We start from the raw sequence: 12,974 nt of genomic DNA, 5'->3' as shown, positions 1-12,974 counted from the left end.
TGGGAACAGAGGTACTTTTACAAGGCTACTTTTTTTCTGCTTACTAGCTGTGTGACCTTGAACAATTTAATTAAGCTCTCTGGCTCTCAGCTTTGCCATGGATGAAGTTCTAAAAGTATAAAATTTATGTTTTACTATAACAAAAAGAAACAATGTAAATACCTATTTAATATGTTTTCAGTTAGTTTTAAAATACCTTTATATGGATTGCATTATTGTAGTATTATATACATTATTAAATTACATGAATTATATGAATTGATTTCCCAGATTAGTTCATAAAAACATTTAACTTGTCATTCACTTACTCTGGGTTATTTTTCTGTTTATCACTTATTCTCACACACTAAAATTTATGGTCCATTAGAACAGGAACATTGTGGGTTTTACTCACTGTTTTTTCTTTTGTACAGACTGATATATAAAATACTGTTAATGAGTGAGATATGTCATTCAGAATTCCCTATGTTATGCTACAGTAACTAAAACTGTTAAATCTTAGTCACTCAACATGCACAAAAGTGTACTAAAGTTTTGTTCATACTGCCTGTCCATGATGAGTCAGCAAATGGGTTTGCCTAAAGGTAGTGTTATGGGCTGTGCTGTGTTCCCTCCAAATTCATATATGGAAGTACTAAACCTCAGTACCTCAGTGTGCAACTGTATTTGAAGATAGAGGCTTTAAAGAGACTATCTTCCTTCTTAAGATTTTTTTCTATACACTGGCAATGAACAATCCAATAATAGAATTAAGAAAATAAACCTATGTATAAGAGCATCAGAAAGAATAATGCACTTAGGTATAAATTTAACAACAACAACAAAAAAAGTGCAAGACTTAAGTATTGAAAAACACAAAACATTATTAAAAGAAACTGAATAAGACCTAAATAAATGGAAAAAAACACCCTGTATTCATGGACTGAAAGCCTTAACTTTTAGGATGATATGTTCCCTTAATTGATTTATAGACTCAGTTCAATTCTATCAAAATCCCAGCTACCTTTTTTTCCCAGAAATTTATAAGTTGATTCTAAAATTTGTATAGGGAACCTGGAAGAGTCTAAACAGTCTTGGAAAGAACAAAGCTGGAGGACACTCACTTCTCAATTCCAAAACTTACTAAAAAGTTATAGTAATAAAGCAATGTAGTACTGGCATAAGGATAGACATATAGAACAACGGAAGAGAATTGAAAGTCCAGAAGTAAACATATACATTTTTGTTTAACAATGTTGTCAAGAAAATTTACTATTCATTGAATGTTTGTGTCTCCTAAAAAATTTATATGTTGAAACTTATGCCCAATGTGAAGGCATTTGTCAGTGTGGCCTTTGAGAAGTGATTAAATACTGAGGATGGAACCCTCATGAATGGGATCAGTGCACTTATTAAAGAGACCCCAGAGAGCTCTCTTGCCCCTTCCACCATAGGATGTTACAGGAGACAAGGGCCATCTATGAACAAGAAGCTGCCTCTCACCAGACACTGAATCTGCTATACCCTAACTTTAGACCTCCCAGCCTCCAGCATTTTGAATAATACATTTCTCTTATTATTATGCCACCCAGTCTATGGTATTCTGTCATAGCAGTCCAAACAGCCTAAGACCAAATTTAATGGAAAAAATAGTCTTTTTAACAAATGTATGTTAGGACACCTGGATATCCACGTGCAAAAGAATGAAGTTGGACTCCTTTCTCACAACCCACACAGTTCAAATAAAGGTGAATCAAAGAGCTACATTTAAGAGATAAAACTATGAAACTCTTAGAAGAATACATATATATCTTCATGAATTTGGATTATGCAGTAGTCTCTTACATATAACATAAAAAAAATCAACCAAAGAAAAAAATAGATAACTTAGACTTAATCACATTGAAAATATTTTGTTCTTCAAAAGACAGTATAAAAAGAGTGAAAAGACAACTTCAGGAATTGAAGAAATATTTGCAAATCACATATCTGATAAAGATCTGGCATCCATAGTATATAAAGAAGTGTTATAACACAATAATAAAAAGATAAATAACCCAATGTAAAATAGATTTGAATAGACATTTTTCCAATGAAGATACACAGATGGCAAATAAGTACATTAAAAGATGCTCAATATCATTAGTCAATAGGGAAATATAAATAAAAAGTGCAATGTTATACCACTTCACATACACTGGGATGGCTATTACAAAAGGCAAACAATTAGAAGTCTTGGGTATAGATAAATTGGGACCTTAATATACTGTTGGTGGGCCTGTAAAATGATGCATCCATTTTGGAAAACAGTCTGATAATTTCTCAGAAGATTAAACCGAGTTACCATATGACACAGCAATTCTATTCCTAGGTACATACACGAGATATGAAAGCATATGCACACACACACAAAATTAATTGGAGAGACTTTCAAGATGGTGGAAGAGTAAGAAATGGAGATCACCTTCTTCCCTACAGATAGATCAAAAATGCTTCTACACGTGGAACAACTCCTGCAGAACACCTACTGAACGCTGGCAGAAGACCTCAGATCTCCCAAAAGGCAAGAAACTCCCCACGTACCTGGGTAGGGCAAGATAAAAAAGAATAAACAGAGACAAAAGAATAGGGATGGGACCTGAACCAGTGTGAGGGAGCTGTGAAGGAGGAAAGGTTTCCACACACTAGGAAGCCCCTTCACTGGCAGGGACAGGGCGGAGCTTCAGAGCCACAGAGGAGAGTGTAGCAACAGGGGTGCAGAGGGCAAAGCAGGGAGATTCCCACACAGAGGATCGGGGCTGACCATCACTCACCAGCCTGATATGCTTGTCTGCTCACCCACCAGGGCAGAAGGAGGCTGGGAGTTGAAGCTTGGGCTTCAGAGATCAGACCCCAGGGAGAAGACTGGGGTTGGCTGCATGAAGACAGCCTGAGGGGGCTAGAGTGCCACAGCTATCCAGGAGGGAGTATGGGCAAAAGTCTAGACCTGCTGGAAAGGCAAGAGACTATTTTCTCAGGGTGCATGAGGAGTGTGGCTTCCTGTTCCATGTGCCCACAGATGACAGAGCACCACCTAAGCAAGCTCCAGAGATGGACATGAGCTGTGGCTATCATCTTGGACCCCAGAGGCGGGCATGGACCACTATCACTGCCACCACATCCCCCAAGAATCCTGCGTGCAAGCGCAGGTCACTACCCACAACCTCCCGGGAGCCTGTGCAGCACACCAGTGCCAGGGTCCCATGATCCAGGGCCAACTTCCCCTGGAAAACACACGGTGTGCCTCAGGCTGTTGCAAATTCACGCCGGCCTCTGCCACCACAGGCACACCACGCATTCCAACTGTGACTACCATACCCCTCCCTCTCCTTAACCAGAGTGAGCAAGAGAGCCCTAATCAGCAAGAAAGCCCTAACCTCCTCCTGTCTGGACAGGGAACACATGTTTGAGGGAAACCTACACGCAGAGGCAGGGCCAAAACCAAAGCTGAGCCCCAGGAGCTGTGCAAACAAATAAGAGAAAGGGAAATTTCTCCATGCAGCCTTAGGAGCAGCAGACTAAAATCCCAGATTTGGCTTGGTAAACCCTGCATCTGTGGAATACCTGAATAGACAACAAGTGTTCCCAAAATTGAGGTGGGGAATTTGGGGAGCAACTGTGGACTTGGGGTTTGCTTTCAGCATTTGATTTGTTTTTAATATTATGTTTATCTTAGTTTAGTTTTTAGTGCTTATTTTCATTTGTGGGTTTGTTTACTGGTTGGGTTGCTCTTCTTTTTCTCTTTTGTCTGTTTAGTTTTGCTTTAACCAATATTTTGGGGGTTATGTCTGTTCATTTTTTTTTTTATTTTCTTTCTTTTCTTCTGAGCCATGCAGCTGGCAGAGTCTTTGTGCTCTGGCCGGGTGTCGGGCCTGAACTTCCGAGGTAGAAGAGTCGAGTCCAGAGACCTCCCAGCTCCATGTAATATTAATTGGCGAGAGCTCTCCCAGATCTCCATCTCAACACTAAGACCCAGCTCCATCCAATGGCCAGCAAGCTCCAGTGATGGGCAACCCATGCCAGACAACTAGCAAGACAGGAACACAACCCCACACATTAGCAGAGAGGCTCCCTAATATCATACTAAGTTCCCAGACATGCCAAAACACACCACCAGATGCAGCCTTGCCCACCAGAAGTACAAGATACAGCCCTACCCACCAGAACACAAGCATCAGTCCTCCCCACCAGGAAGCCTATACAAGACACTGATCCAACCTCACCCACTGGGGGCAGACACCAGAAATGAGGAAATATGAACCTACAGGCTGCAAAAAGGAAACCCCAAGCACAATAAGTTAAACAAAATGAGAAGACAGAGAAATACACAGAAGATGAAGGAGGAAGGTAAATCTCCAAAATTTACAAACAGCTCATGCAGCTCAATATCAAAACAAACAAACAAACAAACAAAACCAAAAAAACAACCCAATCCACAATTGGACAGAAGACCTAAATAGACATTTCCTCAAAGAAGACATACAGATGGCCAACAAACAAATGAAAAGGTGCTCAATATCATTAATTGTTAGAGAAAGGCAAATCAAAACCACAATGAGGTTATCATCTCACACCAGTCAGAATGGCCATCATCAAAACATCTATAAGCAATAAATGCTGGACAGGATGTGGAGAAAAGGAAACCCTCTTGCACTGTTGGTGGGAATGTAAATTGATACAGTCACTCTGGAGAACAGTATGGAGTTTCCTTAAAAAACTAAAGATAGAACTACTATACGACCCAGCAATCCCACTACTGGGCATATACCCTGAGAAAACCATAATTCAAAAAGATACATGTACTATAATGTTCATGCAGCTCTGTTTACAATAACCAGGATATGGAAGCAACCTAAGTGTCCATCAACATATGGATGGATAAAGAAGATGTGGCACATATATACAGTGGAATATTACTCAGCCATAACAAGAAATGTAATTGAGTTATTTGTAGTGAGGTGGATGGACCTAGAGTGTCATACAAAGTGAAGTAAGTCAGAAAGAGAAAAACAAATACCATATGGGATGGTTGCTCAGGAGGGAGGGGCTATGGTGATATATGTATACATGTAGCTGATTCACTTTGTTATACAGAAGAAACTAACACAACATTGTAAAGCAATTATATCCCAATGAAGATGTAAAAAAAAAAAATACTTGGATGTTCATAAGAGCATTACTCTTAATAGCCAAAATGTGGAAACAACTGAGATGTTCAACTGCTGAATGGCTAAATGAATGTTTGGAATATTACTCAACTATACAAAGGTGAATAAAATACTGATTCATGCTAGAATATGGATGGACCTTTAAAGAATTATGCACAGTGAAAGAAGCCCAACAAAAATGGCCACATATTGTGTGGTTCCAATATGAAATGTAGAATATAGGAAAATGCATAGAAATAGCTAATAATTATCTGTATATTGTCTTTCTATCATTATAAAATGAACAGTGATCAAGAATAGTCACTATTGGAGGTTTTGAACTCAGAAGTCTCATGGAGGCATGTCAAATAAGGTGTTTTACTTATTGTTTTTAAGTTGTCTGTGTTGTGGAAAATTGAAGGGGAAATGGGAGATATTTCAGATGAAGATGATAGTACATTCAAAGAACACAAAAGGAACTAAATTAGTAAGGATTCTCAATTTTTAATTAATTGACTAGTTACCTCAGATATTGGAAGTTTAAAAAATGCAGGTGTCTAAACTTAACTCATACAGGGTGAAGTAAGTCAGAAAGAGAAAAACAAATACCATATGCTAATATATATATGGAATCTAAAAAAAAAATGGTTATGAAGAACCTAGGGGCAGGACAGGAATAAAGACGCCGATATAGAGAATGGACTTGAGGACACAGGGAGGGGGAAGGGTAAACTGGGATGAAGTGAGGGAGTGTCATGGACTAATATATACTACCAAATGTAAAATAGGTAGCTAGTGGGAAGTAGTTGCATAGCACAGGGAGATCAGCTCGGGGCTTTGTGACCACCTAGAGGGGTGGGATAGGGAGGGTGGGAGGGAGACACAACAGGGAGAAGATATGGGGATATATGTCTATGTATAGCTGATTCACTTTGTTATAAAGCAGAATCTAACATACTATTGTAAAGCAATTACACTCCAATAAAGATGTTAAAAATAAGAAAAAGGGTTAATGAATTACAACCTATGTAAGAATTTATGATTGGAGGGTCCTTGGGTTCTCTATTTCTGAAAATGCTTCTCAGGTATGTCTAATGTGCAATGACCTATAGGAACCACTCCTATAACCTGTCTTCTAGAGGGCAGGAACCAGGCTTTACTTATATGTTTATCTTTCAAACTAAGTCCGGAGCAGTTTTTCAATAGAATATAAACCAAAGTTCTCACCATAACAATATACACATGGACAGGTAAAAGTAACCTTCCCATTATTTAACCAGGAGGACCAAGTTATATCAAAGACTTTGGCCAGAAATAACTCCTTAATACTCAAGTTGCTAAATGGATAGCCAATTGCAAAATTCCTACTGATCCTGTCATATGGCTTTATTTTTAACCAGTAAACTCTACTGATTTGGCTTTCTTTTTCTTTTTTTTTTTCAGATCTGAGTCTGAGCATCTGTATACCTTATTAATGCCATTACTTTCCATATTTCAATGCAAGGCACTTTATGGGAACCTGTCATTAACAGTATAAGAAACTAATTGCAAGTTTCATGCCACATTAATTTCCCCCATAAACAAACATCTGAGAATTAAAACATATGCTAATAGAGAACTGGTAATTTTATCCACATACCTACCAAGACAGATGGAAGTCACCTCAGACAGAATTTTGATAAGGAGTACTGAAAGCCAAAACCCTCTTTTGCAAGGTCTTGACAAGTTCAATGTGGTCTGTTGTCACAGTTACAACTTCAGGTACCATTTTCCTACAGCCTACATTTATTTTTGAACTCATATTTTCTGATGAAATGTGGATATTTTAAGTAAAGAACAGGCCTGTGTGATGACTTCAATCTAATTCAAACACATGGCTTTGATTCTTATACTTGTGGGCTAATGGTTGTCTGAAGACATCACCAGTCCTTCCTCCTGGCTCACACTGGTGAAAGTCTATGTCAGCTGGAACAGATCACTGTCTCTACTCTTCAGTTAATTAAAATATACATTCTTTGAGTATTTTTTTGGAGGGTTCTCCAAGAATGAATATCATATACAACTTGACTCAGATAAAGGTATTTTCTGATAAGTGAGTACCTACATATATTTTCTAGTCCACTTTAGAGCAAACAGAATGATAAATCTCTTTGTTGATGAAAAAGGAGAACAATAGTTAGGCATGTCACTGTTTTCATTTTTATCATTGGAAACCTAAAGAAGGTAGTATGAGGATAAACCTATACACATTTTTAGGTTGACAAATTTGACTATTATTTCCCTTTCAAATAACTATTTACAGTTTTGACTGATGTTTTTCCCCCAACAGGATTGAACAATTTAGGGGAAAACAGTTGAACTGGCTTTTCGTAGATACATAAATTTACAAGGGTGAAAGATAAAGAAGAACATAGGAACTTTACAGAGTCTATTTAACCATTCTAAAATACCTGCAATTGAAAAGAAATATCCAAACTGTAAGTAATGATTGAAAGCTGGTTTGATTTAGTTGAATGTTACAAAATATGCATATATCCATGCACGGCTTGCCAAACATACATGTGCCTTTCCCTCAAAGCCCAGTATTCTTGCACTGGTGTGTTCATGGGTCCAGTTCTTGCCAAATGACTCAGGAAAAAATGACAAGTATCTATCCTAGGCCAGAACATAGAGAATAGGTGTGATTTCTCTAGGAACTTTCTTCTCTTCCTCTTGTCACCCTGGAAACACACACAGTGAGACTGCAAGAGCCTGAATGGTACATGAAATAAACATCATGTGCTGAGCTCCTGAGATTGGGACATTATTTTTTTACTCAGCATAACCTTGTTTATCTAGATTGACACAAATATATGTTAAATTTGGAATAAAAAAACCTGAGTTTGAGTCTCAACTCCCTTATAATCTTTATGATCTTCACAGTGCCAGGTAACTCAGGTGAACAACTTCTCAATGAAGTTAACGCTCACTAAATATCTACTTTTTCTCATATATCTCAGCCTAAATTGTACTTAGTTTGTGGTCATATGACTAATTCTGGTTAATGGACTGAGAACAGCAATGACATGCAGTCCTTACCATCGGAGGTAATAAAGAACTGCTGTTCCTCCTTCATTTCTCTTTCCCTCTGTCATGAGGATCCAGAAGCCAAATGTTTCAGGTGGTATGAGATCTAAGATAAAGGACCATGGTTTGAACCACAATGGGCTTTGAATGATTGAGAAATCATCATTCAAAATTAGTTTAAGCCATTGGGATTTTATGGCTTATTTTTAAGCTCAGCATATCCTCATTAATTAAATGGTCTATTTTTAATGTCATTCTTTGATTCCCTTAATCACTACCATATTTTCTACAGCAGTGTCTCTAAGTGTGATCTGCAGACTTGGGTTGAATAAAAAACTGTGTGTTACCAGTTAGCAATTAGATAAATATAGAAACTAAGTGTAAGACTGTAGACATTTTTAATAGCAACTGAATATTTCTATGACACCTAAATATGTGTGATCATGGTTTCAGCTACTCATTTATATTGTATTTCACATGTTTGTTATGGTTCATTCTATTGTATTAGTCCATGACAGGTTTAAGGAATAATAAGGAAGCTGGCCTCTATAACATATCAGACATTTGGAACTGTTGAATGAATGAATTAAAATGCCCATGTTTCTCATATACAGAGATATAGTTTAGCATGGTTTAAAATGAGATTTATCATTTCTGGTAAATGTGATATATAATCAAATAATGTAAATAGCATACCAGAAAGCACAGAGAAGATAGAGAAACAAAGACAGAAAGAAATAAAAAGTCACCAAAATTTCATTATAATTAACATTTTAGTGAATTCTTGATATCTATTAACATACACACACACACATACACACATGTACAGCCTTTCAAGTATTAACTTAATTGTACTATAGTAGACAATTTATGCAATATTCCTTTTCAGTCAAATGTATATCATGGACAAATTTACCTGGCACAGACTTCAATTTTACTCATCATTATTGACATAAACATAGTTTTTTTTTATTGTATACATACACCATAGTTTATTTATCCAGTCCCTCATTGATACAGATTTTGGTTATTTCCAACCATTTGTCATCCATGACAGATGGTAAACTTCCATAAACATACTTATGAATACACGTTTTCACATGCAAATGATGTTCCTGGGGGTAAATTACACAGAATCCCTGAAAATGGGCTTGACTATCTCACATACCCTATTAATTTATGGTCCTTCTGAACAAAACCCATTTCTTGACCATTTTTTCAAACTAAGAATTAAATATATATATATATATATATATTCTTCACGTTTTGCATATTAGGGATCCATTTTCTTTTTCTACTTATAGGCATAATATAGTTCTTCAGGCCTGCATACATGTGATACCTAATGGTCAGCAATTACTATAATTGACTTTTATATTATTGGGAACAAGCCAAGGACAAACCCAGCTAGCCAGCAAGGCCTGCAGAAACATTCTCTTGGATGGTTATAAATCTATGAACTGGATAGTGGCTGTTTTGTATCTCTCCCTTGGCCAGGAGGTGTAATGGGATGAGACTAAATGTTCCTCCATGAGCCCATAATTTTATGATCCATCTGTTCAAGAAGGAAGGAATGAGGCAGGTGGGATTCTTCATGTTACAATAGGGCTTAGATAGAAGCAAATGGAAACGATGATTTTAATCATCTTTGCAGAGCTAGAACTCATATTTTTTTAATTCATATTCAAATTACACTCACACTGTCATGAAAGCTATGATTAATAAAGAAAGAACTTAAAAAAATATTTTTCTTTAATTTAACATATCTTTTCATGACATTTTGCATCCAGTGGAAGCGAAGGCCCCAGGAGATCCTAGCTGGCACAATGGTGGTTGAGGGCAGCAGCTGGTGGGCACTATAGCCTATTGGCAGGGGTCAGGTGCAGCAGCTACTGTGTGGATTAGGAGACAGTGAGGCCCTCGCAGAGGTCAAGAACATCTGCTGTGACAGCCTGGAGAACCTGGAGCAGGGGTTGACAGAATTCTGTGCCCTGACCAGCCTCAAGCGGTACCACCAGAACCTCGTGCAGTTTGAGGAGTGTGGCACACAGTGTGACTGACCAGTACGTGCGTGAGCAGTGGCTACAAGAGCACACAGTTTTATCTGTGCCTGTTGGAGACCTCCGTCAAAGAAGAAAGGCTCCTGGGTTATGCTGAGGAGCCTTGCTACCTCTGCTTTGTCATGGACTTATGTGAACATGGAGGCCTGAATCAGTCTGTCCTGTCCTGGAGGCTGGACCCAGCCACCGACAAAGCTTCATGCTACAGCTCAGGACCACCAGTGTCTTCAGACTACATCATGCACAGGGACTAAGGCTGGAGGACAAGCTCAGCACAGAGAGGTCTGGCACCCCCGTCCTCAAGGTGGCAGACTTTGAACTAAGCAAAGTCTGTGGTGGGCTGCCCCCTCTCCCCCACCTCCCCAAATCAAAGAGGGAAGTCAAGACAACACAAATGTGAATGTGGATAAATACTGGCTTCCCTAAGCCGACAGCTCAGATTTCTAAATAACCCCCTGAACTCTAGGAGGGATGCTACACAACCAAAACCAACATCTTTGCCCTGGGCATTATCATCTGGGCAATGATAGAAAGAATCACTTTCATTGACTCTAAGATCAAGAAGGAACTCCTGACCAAGATCTCCCTGTTGGTGATGTGCTGCTAGATAACGCAAATGTGGAGTAGCATATCCCCCAGAAATGCAAGATTCCCATGTGTGAGGGGACCAAGGAGCTCTTGAAAGAAGTTAGCTGCTAAATCAGGGACCTGCCTGATGCCTTTGAACTTGAAACCAGAATGGACCAGGCCACTTGTGCTGCTTCAAATTCAGGGCAAAACATCCTGGGTGTTTCTAAAGTAGGTGAGTGTACTTTTTGTTTGGCATGTACACTTAAGACTGGATTCTTCATCCTGGGCCCTGTGGATTTGGGAGGAAATGCAGGGTTGAAGAGAAAATGTGCTTGTCATCAATGGTGCCCCAAATCTGAATGAGGGGATATATGGGAATATTTGAGTATGAGTTGGAAAGTCTAAAGAAGGTTTCTGAGTGGAGGTTGCCTTTGAACTATTTTTAGAAATGCTTTTTTATAATCAATTAATGAATGCTTACTGTAGAAAATGCAAAAAAATAAAAAGGTTGGTTAGTTTATTTGACCTGAAGAACAAATTGGAAGTTTAAATGATCCGGTATTATTGTCCTCTTTAAACAGAAGAGGACATTGTCTTCCTTAATTACATAGCATGTAAAGGGCACTCCAAGTTCTTTCCTTCAAAGTTCAGGGAGCTTTCTACTACCACTTTTTATCATATACACAAAACATTCTATATTAACCCATTATTTCAGTGGTATCTGAAAAAAAAAGAAAGAAAAGAAAAAAAAATAGACTTGATCTTGATAGGAAACACCAGGAAAAGGAAATTCATTCCATAGGGAGGAAGCATTTATTGGCCAAAGACTCATTTTGCAGCTGTGGAAATAATTATGGGAGGAATGTATGTGAAGGAATATAGGAGGCTCCGAGGAGTTATAATTGTAAAGACTGAGAACTTTTATCTGGAACTTGGAATCTTACTGCTTTTTCATTGTGTAACTGGAAGTTTCTGCTCTTTGATCAGTATCTCCTCATTTCTTCCACCCCTCAGACTCTACTACTTATGAGTTCAGCGTTTTTAGATTCCATGTATAAATGTGGTCATCCAGTATTTGTCTTTTCTATCTGACTTATTTGACTTAGCATAATGCCCTAAAGGTCCATCCACATGGTCACAAAAAGGCAGGATTTCCTTCTTTTTTAGGGCAGAACAAGCTATTGTGTGTATTTATACCTATATCTATCTATATCTATGTAGATAAAGAGAGATAAATATTTCACATTTTCTTTATTCATCCATCTGTCCATGGACACTTAGGGTGTTTCCATGTCTTAACTATTGTGACTAATGCTGCACTGAACTTGGAGGTGCAGATATCTCTTCTAGATCCTGATTCATTTCCTTTGGATATATAACCAGAATGTGATGTTTGGATGTATGTTTAGTTTTTGAAGGAACCTTCATACTGCTTTCTAGAGTGGCCATACAAATTTATATCTCCACCAGCAGTACATAAATGTTGTCTTTTCTCCTCATCCTTCCCAATCTTGTCTTTTTGATAATAGCCATGCTAACAGATGTAAGGTAGTATCTGGTGGTTTGATTTGCATTTCCCTGATTATAGTGATGCTGAGAACCTTTTCCTGTACCAGTTTGCCATTCATATGTTTTCTTTGGAAAAATACCTATTCAAGTCCCCTGACTATTTTTAAATTGCATTACTTTATTTATGTATTTATTTATTTATTTGATATTGAGTTGTATGAGTTCTTTATATTTCAGATATATAGGTTGTAAATATTTTCTCCCATTCAGTAGGTTGCCTCTTAATTCTATTGTTTACTTTGTTTTGCAGAAACATTTTAGTTTGATATAGTCCCCTTGTTTATTTTTGCTTTTGATGCTTGCACTTTTGTCATATCTAAAACAATCATTGCTAACACCAAAGCTGAGAACTTTTTCCTTTGCTTTTTTTCTAGGAGTTTTATAGTTTTAGATTTTACATGTAAGTCTTTTGTCTATTTTGAGTGAATAGTGGTCCAGTTTCATTCTTCTACATGTGATTATCCAGTTTTGCCAATACCATTTATTGAAGGGACTAGCCTTTCCCTATTATATATTCTTGGCTCCTTTGTCAAAAATTAATTGA

General features: G+C 37.8%; 1 pseudogene; it reads left to right on the top strand.

Moving 5' to 3' along the window:
• Nucleotides 1-12,974, top strand: part of LOC132501438 (serine/threonine-protein kinase 35-like) — a 45,878-nt pseudogene that overhangs the window by 18,485 nt on the left and 14,419 nt on the right.

Source organism: Mesoplodon densirostris, chromosome 14, assembly GCF_025265405.1.
Source record: "Mesoplodon densirostris isolate mMesDen1 chromosome 14, mMesDen1 primary haplotype, whole genome shotgun sequence".
In the NCBI taxonomy this organism is placed as follows: Eukaryota; Metazoa; Chordata; class Mammalia; order Artiodactyla; family Ziphiidae; genus Mesoplodon; species Mesoplodon densirostris.
The sequence above is the reverse complement of the archived record's forward strand: the minus strand, read 5'-3'. Positions and strand labels throughout refer to the sequence as shown.